A 19433-nucleotide genomic window follows, 5' to 3' on the forward strand; every position below is an offset into this window, starting at 1 on the left:
AAGAGTGAGTGAGAGAGAAAGCAAGAGAGAGAGAAAGAAAACAAGAGAGAGAAAGTGAGAAAAAGAGAGAGCAAGAGGGGGAGAGAAAGAAAGAGAGAGAGAGATGAGAGAGGAAGGAAGAGAGTGTGAGAGAGGAAGAAAGCAAGCAAGAGGGAGACAGACAGAGAAAGCAAGAGAGAGAGAAGAGTGGAAGGAAGAGAGAGAGAGAGAAAGAAAGAGAAATGATAGAAAAAAGTGGAGAAAAAGAGAAATGAGAAAATATTTGAGGCTTAGAATGACAGGAAAGAGAGAGAAACAGAGAGAGAAGTGACTCTTGATTTAAAGCATATGGTAAAAGCACTTAAATAATAACAGAGAAAAAAAAAACCCAGCCCTCACCTGTTTTTATTAATAGTTATGTTTTTGGTTTTGCTGGTTGTTTTAGTTTTAATAGTAATGGATTTTGGTTTTTTTAAATTATTAATTTCTTTTAATAAAAAAGAAGGGATTTTTTTCTTATTTATTTCTTGTTTGTTTGTTTGTTTGTTTGTTTATTTATTTCTATGCGACCCAGTCCCAAGGGGACTGCCATTCAGATACTATACTTTTCCGCCCACACCGGAAAAAAATTAGAGGGAACATTGATCACAAGAATGTTATTTTATTCTATCAGGCAAGGTGGATAAGTTCTGTGTCCCACCAGTTTTGGTTTCCACGCAGGGCTTACAGATAGGATTTAGGAAGTGTGCTTTCTGTCTCAAGATTCCTGCTTTATAAACAACCTTCCTATGAAGATTCAAACACCCTTGATCGTTTTTGGTCTCCAGTTATGGGGCTGTGGAAGCCTGCTTGTATTTGTTATGTGGATAAGGATTTTTTTTTTTTTAACGTGGCCCTATATACCGTAATAGCCATTTAATACTATTTAAATGTCAGGGTCAGAAATCACAGGTCTGTTGAGATGGTTGTTTTGTTCCTTAGTAAATGAATGGCCAGATTAATGGGGAATAAGAGTAAAGAATAATTGTAGCACCATCGTGTGAAGATGGTCTACATCACATGGCAGAATTGGACGGAAACAAGTTTTCTTTCCAAAGTTTCCCAGGAATGACATTAGCTTACTTTGAGGTTAGCATTAGCATTCATTTAATTAAAAGACCTTAGGTTTGCTCGGATGTCATTCCTGAAACTGCATATTACAGGACAGGCATCCCATCAAAGTAAGTACTAAATTTGATGTAAAAGCAGATTTCAGAAAATGGGAGAAACGCACAAGAATGCTCAATGCTCCTAAATAGAAAATAAAAAACCGGATATTGTAGAAACAAGGATTATTGTTTTGACAATAAGGAACTGAAATAACCCACAGATTGGAAAATATGATTGCTTCTATCAAGTCATCCAAACACTTGAGTCACATGGACAACATTGTAGTTTCAGAGATTAATCACCGAGCTATTTTTAGAAAGCAATTTGCAAAACCATGAAGAAAGTTCCTACTTATTCCTACGGGATTGCTCTCACATAGTTAAAATGAATTATTTTCAGAATAACTTAAGTTACACGTAAAAACTTTTACATGAGTCAAGTTAGATAACAAGTTAGAATAAACTTACTAAGTAGCAGATGATTATGGTCTATAATAAAATCTAGTGAATGAAATGAAACAAGAGGAAAATAGGATTTACTCTATGTATTTATAATATTCTTACCATTATAATTTTTTTCTGACTAGATCCTAAACTAGATCCTGAGCTATTTAGAAATTTCTTAATCAAGTATTGACCAGGTCCTACCTTGCCTACTTCCTAGCTCAAACAATGTTGCAGTTCAGGTGGGGTTGGTACTTACCGCCATTACTGGTATTATGCATGCGCAGGTCTGCGTCGCCAGTGTGCACGATCGCATGCCCCAGCGAGATTTTGCTTCTGCATATGGAAGGAAGCAAAATCTCATGAAAGGGCATGTGCGCGTGAGATTTCAGTATTTTTTTTTGCTTCTGCGCATGCGCAGAAGCAAAATCTCACTGGGGCGCACACATGCCGGCAACACAGAGCTGCAAGCGCAGCTCCATTTTTCGCTACCGGTACGCAGTGTGGCCCGTACTGGCTAGCAACCTAAAAAAACAAGTATTGTGGTGCCAGAATTAATTGTTATATTGCTCCGCCTCAACTACAGACCAGAGAAAACTTAGCACATGTGCATTAAGAAGGGATTCCTCCTCTTCTTCCTCATCTCTGCTGGAGGTTCAGAAGTCCTGGCTGAACCTCTGCCACTGCCACCGAATCCTTACCAGCCTCCTCACTATCCAACTTGTGTGCCAGCATCACCTCATTGGCGTCATCTCGGATGGGATCCGCTACCAGCTGCACAAGCTGCTGGGTGTGTGCGTGTCACAACATATATCTACTTTTCTGCATTGGAACTTTTTGCTTACGTATTTAACAAAAATAGGTGCTGTGTTTGCTTAGAAACAGCCGGCCGGTTAGAGCCGTGCGATTGGCGTCCCTATCCAAGGTTCTGATAGGGCGCGTTCCATAGTTACTTTGTAAGCGGGAAAGCTACTGTGTATATGATTGGTTCCTGCCTCAGCCAGGGCTTGCTATATAACTCTGTTTGTGTTGTTGGATTTCTTTAAGCCTGTACCTGCCTGTCTGGCATGCATTCCGTATTAAAGTGATCTTTTAAACAGGGCCTCCTCTGTTTTACTGGCGACGAGGATTCTCGCCATTTCTTCAAGAATTCTATGCTTGGACTTTGGACGTAAGTGACAATGTCAGTGCAGCTTACTTTCGCCCCCTTCAATCCCCAAGGGGAGACATGGGACTCCTATGTTGCCCGTTTCGATTGCTTCTTAATCTCCAACGGGTACACGGAAATTTCCGGAGACAGGAAAAGATCTTATTTCCTGGGGTTTTGTGGCCCCGAGATGTTCGAAACGGCCCGAGCATTGTTTGCCCCTACTTCAATCCACGATGTGTCTTGGGATGACTTTTTAAAAACCTTGCAGGATCATTATGCCCCGGCTCCATCTCAGTGTGCGAGGCGCTATAAATTTTACCAGCGGAACCAAGCTGAGGGGGAGTCTATAAATGACTATGTGGCCGCCCTGCGCCGAGTGGCACTTTATTGCGAGTTTGCAGACCTGAATGACTATCTCCTAGACAGGCTTGTAATAGGGGTAAGAGACGGTCGGCTTAAGCGGCGTCTCCTGGCCATTAGGGATTTGACATTTCAAGCGGCGCTAGCGGAGGCTCGTGCGTTTGAGCTGTCAACGCAGTCGCTAGCAGCCATGGACAGCACCGTCAATGTTACCCGAAAGACTACGGTAACCACTGATAAGGCCACCGTTCTCCCAGAAGAGGATGGCAGTCATGAAGCAGAGGAGGAGGAGGTGTGTAAATTGGCAGTGAATAGGAACCGAGACGCTCCTGTTACCCGTCCCAGGCCACCCCAGGCACCTTGTCAGGGCTGTGGGGGCAACCATCTGAGGTCCTCCTGCCCTTCCCGTGATGCCTTGTGTTGGCATTGTGGTGCCAAAGGGCACCTTTCCAGGGTCTGCCATTCTCGCAGAGTTTCTACAGCCACTGGCCGAGAGCAACGGGAGCCCCAGAGTTTTATTCCCCGATGGCAGAAAAAATTTCCCTCCAACCGGCGTGAGGATTGCAACGCTATCTATAGTCGGCCACGTTTGGCTACCACTTTTGTGAAGGAGATGTCCAGTTCAGCGGAAAAGATCTCGTTGGAGGTCCAGTTGGGCACTTCGAGGTGCCCTATGCAAGTGGACACTGGATCTGCCCATTCCTTAATTTCGTGGGCAACATTGAAGCGCTGTTTTCCAGCTATCAGCAGAGGTCGCCTGTCTCCATGCTCTGTGCAACTGAAAGACTATCAAGGGACACCAATACCTATTGTGGGGGAGGGCCGTTTTCCAGTCCGTTACAAAACTTTCGTGGGCAAATTGCCTCTTATTGTAATTAATGGACCTTTCTCTAATCTTTTAGGTCTGGACTGGTTCAAGGCTTTGGGACTCTCTGTGACTGGGGTAAATGCTGTAAATGACATGGGGAGGTTTGAGATTTTGGCGCGGGAGTTTCCTACCGTATTTGATGGTCAGTTGGGCTGTTATAAGGGAACCCCGATATCATTCGGTTTAAACCCACAAGAACCGGCGGTTCGTTTGAAAGCCCGCCGGGTGCCCATTCCCCTCCGGCCGAAAGTTGATGAGGAACTGGACAGACTGATCGCCCAGGGGGTGCTAGAGCCGGTGGATCAGGTTAAGTGGGAAACCCCAGTGGTCATTGCATTTAAGGGGGATGGGGGAATTAGGCTGTGTGGGGACTACAAATGTTCCATTAACAAAGCGTTGGCACACCATTCATATCCGTTGCCAGTGGTGCAACAGCTGCTGCACACTTTGGGAAAGGGTCGGGTGTTCGCGAAGCTGGATTTATCTCAGGCTTATCAGCAGCTTCCCGTTGACCCCCTGGCTGCAGAGGCGCAGTCAATCATCACCCATCGGGGGTTTTTCAAGTGTCACCGTTTACAATTTGGGGTCTCTATTGCCCCAGGACTATTCCAAGGCCTGATGGAGAGGTTGCTATATGGGCTCGATGGCACGGTGCCATACTTCGATGACGTCCTGGTGTCGGGGAGTTCCACTGACGAGTTGATGGCACGAGTAAGGAAGGTTTTGTCCAAGTTCAGGGACGCGGGGCTTAAGCTAAAGGAAAAGAAATGTGTTTTCGGGGTCCCAAGGGTGGAATTCCTGGGCTTTATTGTTGATGGGGAGGGAATTCACCCCACCCCTGAAAAGACACGGGCGATTAGGGATGCCCCCAGGCCACGATCCAAGGCTGAGCTACAAGCCTTTTTAGGACTTTTAAATTTTTACGCGGTATTCATCCCGCATAAGGCGTCGGTGGCCGAACCTCTGCACCGGCTCTTGGACAAGCACTCGAACTGGCACTGGGAAGGAAGGGAGGAATCGGCATTTAATGGGGTCAAGGACATACTGTTGTCCAACAATGTGCTGGCCCAATACTCTCCAGGTTTACCTTTAATCTTGACCTGTGACGCTTCACAACATGGGGTGGGCGCTGTCCTTAGTCACAGGCTGCCCAATGGAGCCGAAGCCCCTCTGGCATTTTTCTCTCGCACATTGGCACCAGCTGAAAGAAATTATGGTCATATAGACAAGGAGGCGCTGGCACTTATTGCGGGGGTCAAGCGGTTCCACGATTACTTATATGGGAGACAGTTCGAATTGGTCACAGACCACCAACCACTGCTGGGGCTTTTATCAGGAAGCCGTCAGAGTCCAGTAGTCCTATCACCTAATCGGTCACTGGGATTCGTGCGGCAGAAGGCGGTCTCGGAGATATTCTGGTCCAGTGCCATGAAGGGCTTTAAAGGTCATAACCAACACTTTGAATTGTGACCGGAAATTGATCGGCAGCCAATGCAGACTGCGGAGTGATGGTGAAACATGGGCATACCTGGGTAAGCCCATGACTGCTCTCGCAGCTGCATTCTGCACGATCTGAAGTTTCCGAACACTTTTCAAAGGTAGCCCCATGTAGAGAGCATTACAGTAGTCGAACCTCGAGGTGATGAGGGCATGAGTGACTGTGAGCAATGAGTCCCGGTCCAGGTAGGGCCGCAACTGGTGCACCAGGCGAACCTGGGCAAACGCCCCCCTCGCCACAGCTGAAAGATGGTTCTCTAATGTGAGCTGTGGATCGAGGAGGACGCCCAAGTTGCGGACCCTCTCTGAGGGAGTCAGTAATTCCCCCCCCAGGGTAATGGACGGACAGATGGGATTGTCCTTGGGAGGCAAAACCCACAGCCACTCCGTCTTATCCAGGTTGAGCTTGAGTCTGTTGACACCCATCCAGGCCCCAACAGCCTCCAGGCACCGGCACATCACTTCCACCGCTTCGTTGACTGGGCATGGGGTGGAGATGTAAAGCTGGGTATCATCGGCATATTGATGATACCTCACCCCATGTCCTTGGATGATCTCTCCCAGCGGTTTCATGTAGATATTAAATAGCAAGGGGGAGAGGACCGACCCCTGAGGTACTCCACAAGGGAGAGACCTCGGAGTCGACCTCTGACCCCCCACTAACACCGACTGCGACCGGCCAGAGAGGTAGGAGGAGAACCACTGAAGCACAGTGCCTCCCACCCCCAACCCCTCCAACCGGTGCAGAAGGATACCATGGTCGATGGTATCGAAAGCCGCTGAGAGATCGAGGAGCACCAGGACAGAGGATAAACCCCCGTCCCGGGCCCGCCAGAGATCATCCATCAACGCGACCAAAGCGGTTTCCGTGCTGTAACCGGGCCTGAAGCCCGACTGCTGGGGACCTAGATAATCGGCTTCTTCCAAGGACCGCTGGAGCTGGAGTGCCACCACCTTCTCGACAACCTTCCCCATGAAGGGAAGGTTGGAGACTGGACGATAGTTGTTGAGTAATTGTATAGGTAAGAACTAGAATTCTCAATTGGATTTAGAAAAAAATGGAAAAACGACAGTTCACAATATATGGCTTTGATTCACAGGCCTTGCAATAACTATAGTTTTCAAGTGTAAGATTATGTTGAGTTATCTGATATATAAAATAGACAATGCTATCATTTGAACACCCAGAAGCTATAGCAAATCTAACAGCGCCCCCAGTCTGCACAATTGATTGCACAACAGAGTGGAAGTAGATGGGCAACACATCCAGGGGTGGGCTATTGCCCGGACGGGGAGAGGAGGGACACAGTGGGGTAGTGAAAATGGAGCTCCACCTCAGAGCACCCAATTTGCACTGAAAGATGTTGAAAGAAAATGCAGGGTGTCCTGCAGAAGCAATGCCCATATTGTGGTAGTAAAAATTTTGGTAGCACTTCACTGAACACATCTATCAATCAATCCTAATCCGAGCAGATGATATGCCCAGTTCTGGGTCAAGTTGTTGATGAGTTATTGGATTTATTTGAAGTGAATCTTTGTACAATTTTTAACTCTGCCAAGATTCAAGATTGAACGTTTATAAGCTCTTTGGCACAGATATTGGTTTGGTTTAATGTGATAATCCAAAGAAAATAATAGTAATTATAACATAATGTGTCTTTCATTATCATTCAATAACCATTGTGAAGTCTAGCTCCAAAGATCTGAAATAAAATAAAATTTATTGGAATTATATGGAACTTTGTGTGCACGATGAGTCAAATATTCAATTCCTAAAATGCAATATGAGCAAGTTAAATAGTCCCAAAAGCCATCTATTTTGCCTGAAGAATTCCACTTTTATAATTTGTATTTTCATTTGAGTATGGGAATTATAATCCAGGACAGGACAGGAAAAAGTCAACTCTGTTGGTTGGCCTTATTTACCTTGCATTTCTCTGATCTGCCTTTTTGGGATGTTTCATCCATAAAATAGCTCAGAGCCTCAATGGCTCATTGGACATTTCAGGAAGATGAAAGTCCTCAATATTTTTGAACAGGTTTCTACAATGGAGAATTCCCTTCATGTATGATGTGTCTTGGAGTTACAAGTCCAGTGCACATGGAGGCCACCAGATTGGGTACAGCTTCTCTAAAAAAACCTAGGCTTTATATGACCTTAACTGTTTTATTAAATATGACACGGCGCCTATGCTTTGTTTTTATTGATTTATGTCATGTTCATTAGTTGCTTGAAAGTGTACTCCTTTGTTGTAGATTGTGTAAGTCTACCAACACTGAGCAATACAGCAGAAAACCCATAAACACCAGGGGCAAATTTCAGATGGGCACTAGTAAGGCTAGCCAAACAGGGTTAGCAGCATGTTTAATGACAAGTCACTTTAATCCAGTACAGTGATACCTTGTCTTACAAACTTAATTGGTTCCGGGACGAGGTTCTTAAGGTGAAAAATTTGTAAGATGAAACAATGTTTCCCATAGGAATCAATGGAAAAGCGATTAATGCGTGCAAGCCCAAAATTCACCCCTTTTGCCAGCCGAAGCGCCTGTTTTTGCACTGCTGGGATTCCCCTGAGGCTCCCCTCCATAGGAAACCCCACCTCCGGACCTCTGTGTTTTTGCAATGCTGCGATTTCACTGAGAATCCCCTCGCTGTGAAACCCCACCTCTGGACTTCCGTTGCCAGTGAAGTGCCCATTTTTGTGCTGCTGGGATTCCCCTGTTGGGATTCCTTGCAGCATCACAAAAACATGGAAGTCCTGAGGTGGGGTTTCCCATGGAGGGGAGCCTCAGGTGAATCCCAGCAGCGCAAAAATGGGTGCTTCGCTGGCAACGGAAGTCCAGAGGCGGGGCATCCCAGCGGCGGCGGTGGGTTTGTAAGGTGAAAATAGTTTGTAAGAAGAGGCAAATAAATCTTAAACCCCGGGTTTGTATCTCGAAAAGTTTGTATGACGAGGCATTTGTAAGATGAGGTATCACTGTACTCCACACTCAACGTGTAGTCCTCAATGGAACTGCATCTACATGGAGGGACATATACAGTGGGGTACCCCATGGATCTGTTTTAAGGCCAGTACTCTTCAACATATTCATCAATGATGTGGATAAGCGTATAGGTTAGGTTAGGTTTATTGGATTTATATGCCGCCCCTTTAGATGAAGAACTCATCAAATTTTCGGACAACACCAAGCTAGCAGGAATAGCCAACACTCCAGAAGATAAGCTTAAGATATAGAAGGATCTTGATAGATTTGAATTTGGACATTATCTAACTAAATGAAATTCAAAGATGAAAAAAGTAAGGTTCTACATTTAGACAAGTAAAATAAAATGCACAGATATAGTATATGCGGTACCTTGTTCAACAGCAGTAACTGTGAGAGGGATCTTGGAGTCCTAGTGGACAATCACTTAAATATGAACCAGCAGAGCGCTACAGTGAGCAAAAAACCCAACGTAGTTCTAGGCTGCATAAAGAGAGGGATAGAATCAAGATCATACAAAGTGTTAATACCACTTTATAATGCCTTGGTAAGGCCACACTTGGAATATTGCATTCAGTTTTGGTTGCCACAACTTTAAAAAAAATGTTGAGACTCTAGAAAGAGTGCAAAAAAGAGCAACAAAATGATTAGGGGACTGGAGGCTAAAACATACAAAGAATGGTTGCTGGAGCTGGGTATGTCTAGTCTGATGAAAAGGACTAGGGGTGACATGATAGCAGTGTTCCAATATCTCAGAGGCTGTCACAAAGGAGAGAGTCAAGCTATTCTCCAAAGCCCTGACGGTAGGACAAGAAGCAATGGGTGGAAACTAATCAAGGAGAGAAGCAACTTAGAACTAAGGAGAAATTTCCTGATACCTAAAACAATCAATGGAACAACCTGCCTCCAGAGGTTGTAAATGCTCCAACACTGGAAGTTTCAAATAAGAGATTTGATAACTATTTGTCTGAAGTGGTGTTGGCTTTCCTGCCTAAGCAGGAGGTTGGACTAGAAGACGTCCAAGATCCCTTCCAGCTCTATTATTCTATTTTTTCTCTTCACAAATTCCATTTTATAACAAAACATATTCGCCTTAAAATATATCAATAAGATATATATACATTTTCAATATTTCATAAACCAATATCTTATTTTGCACCCTTTTCAACTCTTATTCTTCAGTCTGACCCAACACTCCTCTCTCTCAACCTTCATCCCCTTCCTACTTTCTTACTCCTTCTCTCCCCTTTCTCCTTCCCTCCATTCATCCTCTATTAACACTCTATATTTTCTACTTCTTTTCACTCCTCTAACTTCCCCTTCTACTTCCTCTTCCTCCCTCTAATACCGTTCCCTGAGTGTCTCCTATCCTCACTCAATTTATATTTGACAAACTGATATTATGTTCCTTATTTTCATACTAGCGGTGCCACTTCTCAAATTATTATTTTTGTTTCATTGCTATGTTTATAATTTGTACAACCTTGGCATATGTTACATGACTCTAATGTCACCTAATCCCCTAGTTTTGTCTCCTGGGCCAACCACCAATTAATTCAATTTTTCTTCTTAAAATATTGCTATAGCTTAATTTTTTTAACTAATTATCATTTCTTGTGGAGCTCTATTATTCTATTCTTTTCTATTCTATTCTATTATTTGTTTGTTTTTGTCAAGTACATATTGGTAGTATACAAAGATATAACAATGTTTATATACATGATACTAATAAGAGAGGAAACATTAGTACAGGGGACAGAAAGCATGCTGGTGCACTTATGCATGCCCCTTACTGATATCTTAACAATCAGAAGTCAACAGTGGATAGTCTAAGGGTAAAGTTTTGGGGGTTAGATGATGATACTAGAGTCAGGTAGTGAATTCCATACATTAACTACTCGGTTATGAAAGTCATATTTCCTGCAGTGAAGTTTGGTGCAGTTTACTTTAAGTTTGTATCTGTTATGTGCTCATGTGTTGTTGTGTTTGAAGCTGAAGTAGTTGTTGACAGGAAGGACGTTGTAGTAGATGATTTTATGGGCTATACTTAGGTCGTGTTTTAGCTGACATCGATCTAAGCTTTCTAAACCTAGGATTGTAAATCTAGTTGCGTAGGGTATTCTGTTGTGAGTAGAGGAATGGAAGAGGGGAAGGTTTGGTAGGGAAGGTTTGCCTATTTGCCGATGACTCTAAAGTGTGCAATAGGGTTGATATTCCTGGAGGCGTCTGTAATATGGTAAATGATTTAGCTTTACTAGATAAATGGTCTAAGCAATGGAAACTGCAGTTTAATGTTTCCAAATGTAAAATAATGCACTTGGGGAAAAGGAATCCTCAATCTGAGTATTGTATTGGCAGTTCTGTGTTGGCAAATACTTCAAAAGAAAAGGATTTAGGGGTAGTGATTTCTGACAGTCTCAAAATGGTTGAACAGTGCAGTCAGGCGGTAGGGAAAGCAAGTAGGATGCTTGGCTGCATAGCTAGAGGTATAACAAGCAGGAAGAGGGAGATTATGATCCCACTATATAGAATGCTGGTGAGACCACATTTGGAATACTGTGTTCAGTTCTGGAGACCTCACCTACAAAAAGATATTGACAAAATTGAACGGGTCCAAAGACGGGCTACAAGAATGGTGGAAGGTCTTAAGCATAAAACGTATCAGGAAAGACTTCATGAACTCAATCTGTATAGTCTGGAGGACAGAAGGAAAAGGGGGGACATGATCGAAACATTTAAATATATTAAAGGGTTAAATAAGGTCCAGGAGGGAAGTGTTTTTAATAGGAAAGTGAACACAAGAACAAGGGGACACAATCTGAAGTTAGTTGGGGGAAAGATCAAAAGCAACATGAGAAAATATTATTTTACTGAAAGAGTAGTAGATCCTTGGAACAAACTTCCAGCAGATGTGGTAGAAAAATCCACAGTAACTGAATTTAAACATGCCTGGGATAAACATATATCCATCCTAAGATAAAATACAGAAAATAGTATAAGGGCAGACTAGATGGACCATGAGGTCTTTTTCTGCCGTCAGACTTCTATGTTTCTATGTTTCTATATTTCTGGACTTTTTCTAGAGTGTTTATGTCCAAAATGTGATGCGGGTTCCAGATAGATGAGCTGTATTTAAGGATTGGTCTGACAAAAGTTTTGTATGCTCTGGCTAGTATGAGATTACCGGAGCAGAAGCTATGTAGGATTAGGTTAACAACTCTTGAAGCCTTTTTGGCGATGTCCTTGCAGTGGGCTTTGACACTTAGGGCATTTAATATTTATTTATTTTATTTATTTATTTTGTCCATTTCCTGAGTGGCTCCTATCCTCACTCAATTTATATTTGACAGACTGATATTATGTTCCTTATTTTCATACTAGCCTTTCATATTAGCCTTGGAATATGAGTATTCCAAGGTCCTTAGCGAGTGAGGGTTGTCTGCAAGGTCTTGTTTATTCAGCCTGTATTTGGTGATCTACTGTATTTGCCAATGTGCAGGACAGAGCATTTATTGGTTGAGATTTGGTCCGGAGAGAGACAAAGGCAGCTGAGAATCGGGGCGAGGGAACTCAGATGCCGCCTTCTCTCCAAACAACCCGTCAGGCCTGCTGCGGTTTGCGCCCGGGCGGGGCGGCTGACTGGCCTCGGATTTCTCCTTGCCTTTGGGCGAGGAAGAGGAGGAGGCAGCTGACGAGGCGGGCGGCAGAAGCCGGCCTCGGTCACGTGGTGCCGGCGCAGAGGAGCAGCTTCTGCCGCCTACAATTTTCCGTCGGCTGCTCATCGCCCGGCTTTTTCTGGGGATGCTCCCCAGACGCGGCTTTGTGGTAGCAGAGTCAGGCCGAAGTCGCCGACGTCTTGCGTCGCTTCGCCTTTGCCGCGCGGCTCAGGTGACTCTTCTGCCCGGCGGCGATGTAAGGCAAGCCCGGCGCTCGCTCCCTCGCTCGCTTCGAGGAACCAGCTTCACCTGCTAGGGCTGAAGTAGGAGGTTTTTTTAAAAAAAAAAGCCCCCCCCCCTGCCCGGCTGTAGGAGTTCAAGGGGCGGCCTTTCTTTTGGGAAGGTGAGTCTGGGGTCGGCGGCCGCTTCTGTCCTTCCTTGGGATGGCGGGAGGAAGGGGCTTCCTGAGCACAGAGAGAGGCGAAAAAAATGGGGCTGCTTCGGATGGGATCCGCCTCTGAATTATAGAACTAGGCCATCGAGAGGGTCTGACCGTGTTTTTAAGGCAGACCCTTCCCGGCGACGAAGCTTGCTTTTTTGTGGTGGCCCCGATAATCTTTCGACGACGGACCAATAAAGGACGAAGCGGTAAAATTCCAGGACTGAGAGCTGTGGCTGGAAGGAGGAAGAGAGCAACGTATTGAACTGAATTGAATTTTTCTAAGCCTTTCTGCTGAACTAAAAAACCTCTTCTCCCTCTTGATTGGGTGATTTTTTGAGTATTTTTAAAATAATAAGAAGAATAATTTAATATTTATTTAATATCACGTTTGTTAATTTTTCTCAAAAGGGATGCTTTATTTGGGACAAACTCTTAAGTTTGCATCCTCCCACTTTTGCTGCTATGTGAAGGGAATGATTTTTCTAAAATTGCATGCTGATTGATTGATTTGACTGACTGACTGACTTTTTATGGTTTGGGTTGTTTTTTTAAATTTATTTATTTATTATTTAGATTTGTATGCCGCCCATCTCCACAGACTCGATTATAAATTATAATAAGATTATAATTTAAATTAACTGGATTTGGGACGTTATATATTGTTTCATTATGTGTTGTAAGCCAGTGTTTCCCAACCGGTGTGCCGCGGCACACTGGTGTGCCGCGAGACATGGTCAGGTGTGCCGCGAAGAAATAAGCTCAGCTTCTGGTCTCGCAACTTTTTGCGAAGAGAAAAAAGTTGTGATACCGGAAGCTGAGCTTGCTTCTTTGCGCCTTCCAAGTTTTCCAGCAGTTGCGGCGCCCCGCCCGGCTGGAGCTTCCCTGTCAGCAGGTGAGCTTTGGGGCTTGGTGGGAGGGCAGCGGGAGGGCGGCGCACAGGGGGAGGGTGATGGCGGCGGCAGCGGCAGCGGGCAGGAGCCATGCCGTGGGGTGGTGGCAGGGTGGTCCCTCTCTCCCCCTCTCTTGCTTTCTCTTTCCCTCCCCCCTCTCTCCCTCTCTCTTTCTCCCAGTAGCCGCGGGGCGACATCAGGGTGATCGTCGGTGCCTCTGTTCCTCTGTTCCGGAGGCGGAGCTCCGGAACAGAGGAACAGAGGCACCGACGGCGGCGGCTGGAAATGCTGGAATTGCGTGGCTGGCATTGCCTGCTGGCTGGACCAGGACAGAGGCTCAAGCCCCACGTCCATGCCCAGCGCAACGCCAGAAATGTACGGCTTCTAGCCACCGCCGTCTGTGACTCCGTTCTGGAGCTCCGCCTCAAGCTGATCACCCTGCCGTCGCCCCACGGATACTGGGAGAAAGAGAGAGGGGGAGAGGGGGGGGGAGAAAGAGAAAGCAAGAGAGGGAGAGACAGAAATAGAGAGAGGAAGAGAGGGGGGAGAGAAAGAGAGAGAAAGATATAGCAAGAGAGGGAGAGAGAGAAAGAGGGGGGAGAGAAAGAGAGAGAAAGAGATAGCAAGAGAGGTAGAGAGAGAAAGAGAGAGGAAGAGAGGGGGGATAGAAAGAGAGAGAAAGAGATAGCAAGAGAGGGAGAGAGAGGAGAGAGGGAGAGATGGGGGAGAGAAAGAGATAGCAAGAGAGGGAGAGAGAGAAGGAGAGAGGGAGAGAGGGGGGAGAGAAAGAGATAGCAAGAGAGGGAGAGAGAGGGGGGGAGAGAGAGAAAGAGATAGCAAGAGAGGGAGAGAGAGAAAGAGAGGGGGGAGAGAAAGAGATAGCAAGAGAGGTAGAGAGAGAAAGAGAGAGGAAGAGAGGGGGGATAGAAAGAGAGAGAAAGAGATAGCAAGAGAGGGAGAGAGAGAAGGAGAGAGGGAGAGATGGGGGAGAGAAAGAGATAGCAAGAGAGGGAGAGAGAGGGGGGGAGAGAGAAAGAGATAGCAAGAGAGGGAGAGAGAGAAAGAGAGAGGGAGAGAGGGGGAGAGAAAGAAGGAGAGAGAGATAGCAAGAGAGGTAGAGAGAGAAAGAGAGAGGAAGAGAGGGGGATAGAAAGAGAGAAAGAGATAGCAAGAGAGAGAGAGAGAGAAGGAGAGAGGGAGAGAGGGGGGAGAGAAAGAGATAGCAAGAGAGGGAGAGAGAGAGGAAGAGAGGGGGGAGAGAAAGAGAGAGAAAGATATAGCAAGAGAGGGAGAGAGAGAAAGAGAGGGAGAGAGGGGGGAGAGAAAGAGAGAGAAAGAGATAGCAAGAGAGGTAGAGAGGAAGAGAGGGGGGAGAGAAAGAGAGAGAAAGAGATAGCAAGAGAGGGAGAGAGAGAAGGAGAGAGGGAGAGAGAAAGAGATAGCAAGAGAGGGAGAGAGGGGGAGAGAGGGGGGAGAGAGAGAAAGAGATAGCAAGAGAGGGAGAGAGAGAAAGAGAGAGGGAGAGAGGGGGGAGAGAAAGAAGGAGAGAGAGGGGGTAGAGAAAGAGAGAAAGCAAAAGAGAGAGAGAAAGAGAGATAGCAAGAGAGAGGGGGAGAGAGGGGGAGAGAAAGAGAGAGAGAGAAAGAGAGATAGCTAGAGAGAGAAAGAGAGAGGGAGAGAGAGGGGGAAGAGATAAAGAGAGAAAGACAGCAAGAGAGAGAAAGCAAGAGAGAGAGAGAAAGAGGGGGGAAGGAGGGTGAGGGAAAGACAGAGAGAGGGAAGGAAGGAGGGAGAGAGAAGGAGGGCAAAAAAGAGAGGGAGGAAGGGAGAAACAAAGAGAGATGGAGAGAGAGGGGAAAGAGGAGGGAAGGGAGAGAGAGAGAGAGAAAGAGGGAGAGAGAAAAATAGAGCGAAAGGGAGGAAGAGAGATATTTTTTGTCCAAACTTTTTTTACACCCCCCCCCCCCCGCTCAGTGTTCCCCAGGATTTTGTAAATGTGAATAATGTGCCGCGGCTCAAAAAAGGTTGGGAAACACTGTTGTAAGCCACCCTGAGTCTTCGGGGAGGGGTGGCATAAAAGTCCAATTAATAAATAAGAAATAAATAATATGATGCCCAACTCCTGAAGGACTCTGGGCGTAAATGCATATGCCATCTAAACATGAAGGTGGCATCCTTTTTTCCTTCAGAAATTATACTTTCACTCCGATAGCAATGTGTATAGAAGCGATCGACTGTTAAAAACTAATTTAATTCATCAGTGGAAGCCTATGTTGACTTAATGGAAATATTCATTATTCTAATTAAGGTTAAGTTCTTAGATAGATGGGCATTGCTTTCGATTCCTCCTTAGATAAATGAACATTTAAAAAAGTTTCTTCAATTGGAAGTCTTCTGGATTTGGGGAAGTCTTCTGGAGTCTGCAGAGAGGGGCGGCATACAAATTTAATAAATAATAATAATAAATATTAATAATAATAATCAAATCCCTTCCTTCCCATTCAAATAAATTACCGGTATATGAAAGTTATATGAATGTGTTGCTGTCGTATGTTTTATTGTGGAGGTAATATTAAATCTATATGCCCTTTCTTTGTACAGTAGATTTCTTTTTAGGTAAATGGTGTTAAGTTTCTTCAACTGGACAACTTAGAGAGTTCTTAAATTAAAAAAAACACTGGATGATGCTAAAATATGTTCCTTCCATTCAGATTAAAATTGCTATGGAATTATTGTTGCCTTATGTTACATTATAGAGGTAATGTTAATTTTATATGTCCTTTCTTTGAAATCATTTTAATGAATGACACTATGTTATTGGTTATGCAGATGAATCATGGCTATTTATCATTCCCATAAACATGATGATGCTGAATAACTACAAAGAAAAAAATTCCACATCTTTCTGGAGGCTTATTTTTTATTTAAAGGATAGTTGAATAATTTTCAAAATTGTGGAAAAAGTTAAAATACTGTACTTGCATATCTAAGTGAATGAACAAAAGCTTTCTAGAACTTTGTTTTTAACTTCAACTGAGTGGTGAAAGTTAATCATAGCCCCTTTTTCAAATTCATCTGGCTTTTTAATTTTAGCTTGGAACAGTTCAGTTTTTTGAAATGGATTTTAGTTATAGGGTATGATATAATAATCATCAGTGGCTAGTATTGAGACAGTGTCAGAAATTTAGATTCTGCTTCTATGAGACACTCCTATAGTAGTGTTGACAAACCATAGATGGCCAGCTAAATCTACCACTCTAATTTAATTTATAAACCTACTCTGAACTTCCTAAACACAAATCTAATAAATACATGAAAAATATACTAATTGTATTGAATTGAAAAGTATGACCAACTAAATCAAAATTTCAACAAATCTTGTCTAGTTGAACAGTGGAGTAGGGCGTACTTGTATTTAGCACTTAGAAACACTTGGTCTGTGAAGGATCTCATGTGTAGACTAGCTGAAAAAAAATCCTAGAATGCAATGGCAAGACCATTTCCATATTGTAGCCGGGTGTGGGCTACTGCACGGACCGGGGCGGGGGGGATGCAGTGGGGTAGCAAAAATGGAGCTCCACCCCAGAGCATCCAATTTGCACTGAAAGATGATGAAAGGAAATGCAGGGCGTCCTGCATAAACAATGCCCACAGTGTGGTAGTAAAAGGTTTGGTAGCCCTTCACACTGATTGTAGCCCTCCACCCCCCACCCCACCCCCCCACAAAACCCCACTTTATGAATCTACCTATGTTGTCATCAGGAATAAAATTCAACTCAAGGATTTGATTACCGGTATATTATTGCCTTCCCGTTCTTTGAAAATTTTTCTGAATTCTGATTATTTTATTTCTTTATTTTATTTTATTTATCATACAAATATAGTATTGTATTGTAGTATGTTTAACATAATATAAGTATAAAGTAGAGATAGAAAAGATAAAGAGACATTAGGACAGGAACGGTAGGCACAAAGGTGCACTTATGCACACCCCTTACAGACCTCTTAGAAAAGGGCAGAGGTCTATTGTAGATAATGTAAGGTTGAAGATTTTGGGATTGGGGGAAGAAACAACAGAGTGAATTCCAGGCCACTCTATTGCTGAAATTGTATTTTCTGCAGTCTAGTTTGGAGCAATTTACATTTAGTTTGTATCTATTGCATGCTCTTGCGTTGTTGTTGTTAAAGGTGAAGTAGTCGCCAACAGGGAGTAGTACATTGTGATGTATGATTTTATGAGCAACAGTTAAATCAGTTCGGAGGCGGCGTATTACTTTCAAATGATGATACCAAAAATGGACTGTATATTCACTAATTAACTCTGTGCATATAGTTAGTTCCTCTGGCTCTGATTTGGCAATTGAAATCAATAAAGAAAATGTTTAGCATTATATTTGATAAGTTGACTGCAACATTTATATAAATAATTTGGATTTGCATGGGTTTTGCTGTATCTTATGAGATTATGAGCATCCCTGTTGGGTTGGCAGTATTACAGGATCGATATGACATTAATAATCCTGTGGAATAGACAGTCACCTTGCACAAATATGATAGGTCCCACAAAATAATTTAATACAGTATATGAAAATATTTTTGTACTGCTTTAGAATGAGCACAAAATTACTTCCCGTTTAAATGCCAGTGTCAAATGAGATAACAATTATTTTCCTCCCATTTATCTTAATATATCAATTGTGCGTTGGTGCTTTTTGAAAGAGAAAGAGATGAATTGAGGAATCTGCCACATATAATATAGATCCTGGACCAGGGAAGAGGAGGGAAAGAGAAGGGAAGTGAGCTACTGCTTTATAGATTAACTTCTTTGTCCTTCGTATGCGTAGGAATCTGTTCCCCAAATATTGCTTCTTGTGTTTTTCATAGCAATACCAGTAATGCAATTATATTTCTTGAGCACCATACAATTCTCAATAATAAATTCTTTGAATTTAGTTAACCTGGTTTTCTGGTATCTTCAGTATTAAAGATGTTGATAATACCTTGTCTTCATTCTCACAGTGGATCTACTTCCTATCTATTGTCTTTCTACCCAGACATGAATGGAAGAAAGCTCCATTTTTCAGATGAGAGACCTGCCTCTGAGCACACTTATTTTGGAATGGAGCCACACTGGCTTTTAACATTGTTGTTGTCCTCTAACAACAATTTGTAATACATTAAGGCCAATGTTGCAAATACAGAACTAAATAATTCACATGCCTTCTGTGAGAGGGTCAATAGAATTAGAAGGAAGTTTAAGCAGATTCTGTGACATCTGTACTCTAAGAGCAAACAGAATATATTGTAATTTCTAGGGTTCCTAATACTAAAAAGCCCAGGAAGTTGTTTATGGAACTCCCTCAATGTGCTAAAGTTTCTTAGCTCAAGGAATTGGATTTAAAAATTGGTTTGTTCTGTGACTTTTCTCTGAAAGTGTGATCTGTATGACGGTAAGACATAGAATGGAGTTCCATATAATATACATGTCTTAAAGCAGTGTTTTTCAACCAGTGTGCCGCGACACACTAGTGTGCCGTGAGACATAGTCAGGTGTGCCGCGAAGCTCAGAGAGAGAAAGAAAACAAAAGAGAGAAAAAGAAAGAAAACAAGAGAGAGAAAGAAAAAAAGAAAGAAAGAAAGAGAGAGAGAAAGAAAGAGAGAAAGAAAACAAGAGAGAGAAAGAAAGCAAGAGAGAGAGAAAGAAAGCAAGAGAGAGAAAGAGAGAAAGACAGAGAGAGAGAAAGAAAGAGAGAAAAAAAACAAGAGAGAGAGAGTGAGAAAGAAATAGAGAGAGAGAGAGAAAGAGAGAGAGAAAGAGAGAGAGAAAGAAAGAAAGAGAGAAAGAAAGAAAGAGAGAGAGAGAAAGAGAGGGAGGGAAGGTGGGAGAGAGAAAGACATAGAGAGAGGTAGGGAGGGAGAGAGAAAGAGAGCAAAAAAGAGAGGAAGGAAGGAAGAGAGAAAGAAAGAGGGATGGAGAGAAAAAAAAAAGAAGGGAGAGAAAGAGGGTGGGAGAG

The sequence above is a fragment of the Erythrolamprus reginae genome, unplaced genomic scaffold (genome assembly GCF_031021105.1).
Source record: "Erythrolamprus reginae isolate rEryReg1 unplaced genomic scaffold, rEryReg1.hap1 scaffold_256, whole genome shotgun sequence".
NCBI classification, from domain to species: Eukaryota; Metazoa; Chordata; class Lepidosauria; order Squamata; family Dipsadidae; genus Erythrolamprus; species Erythrolamprus reginae.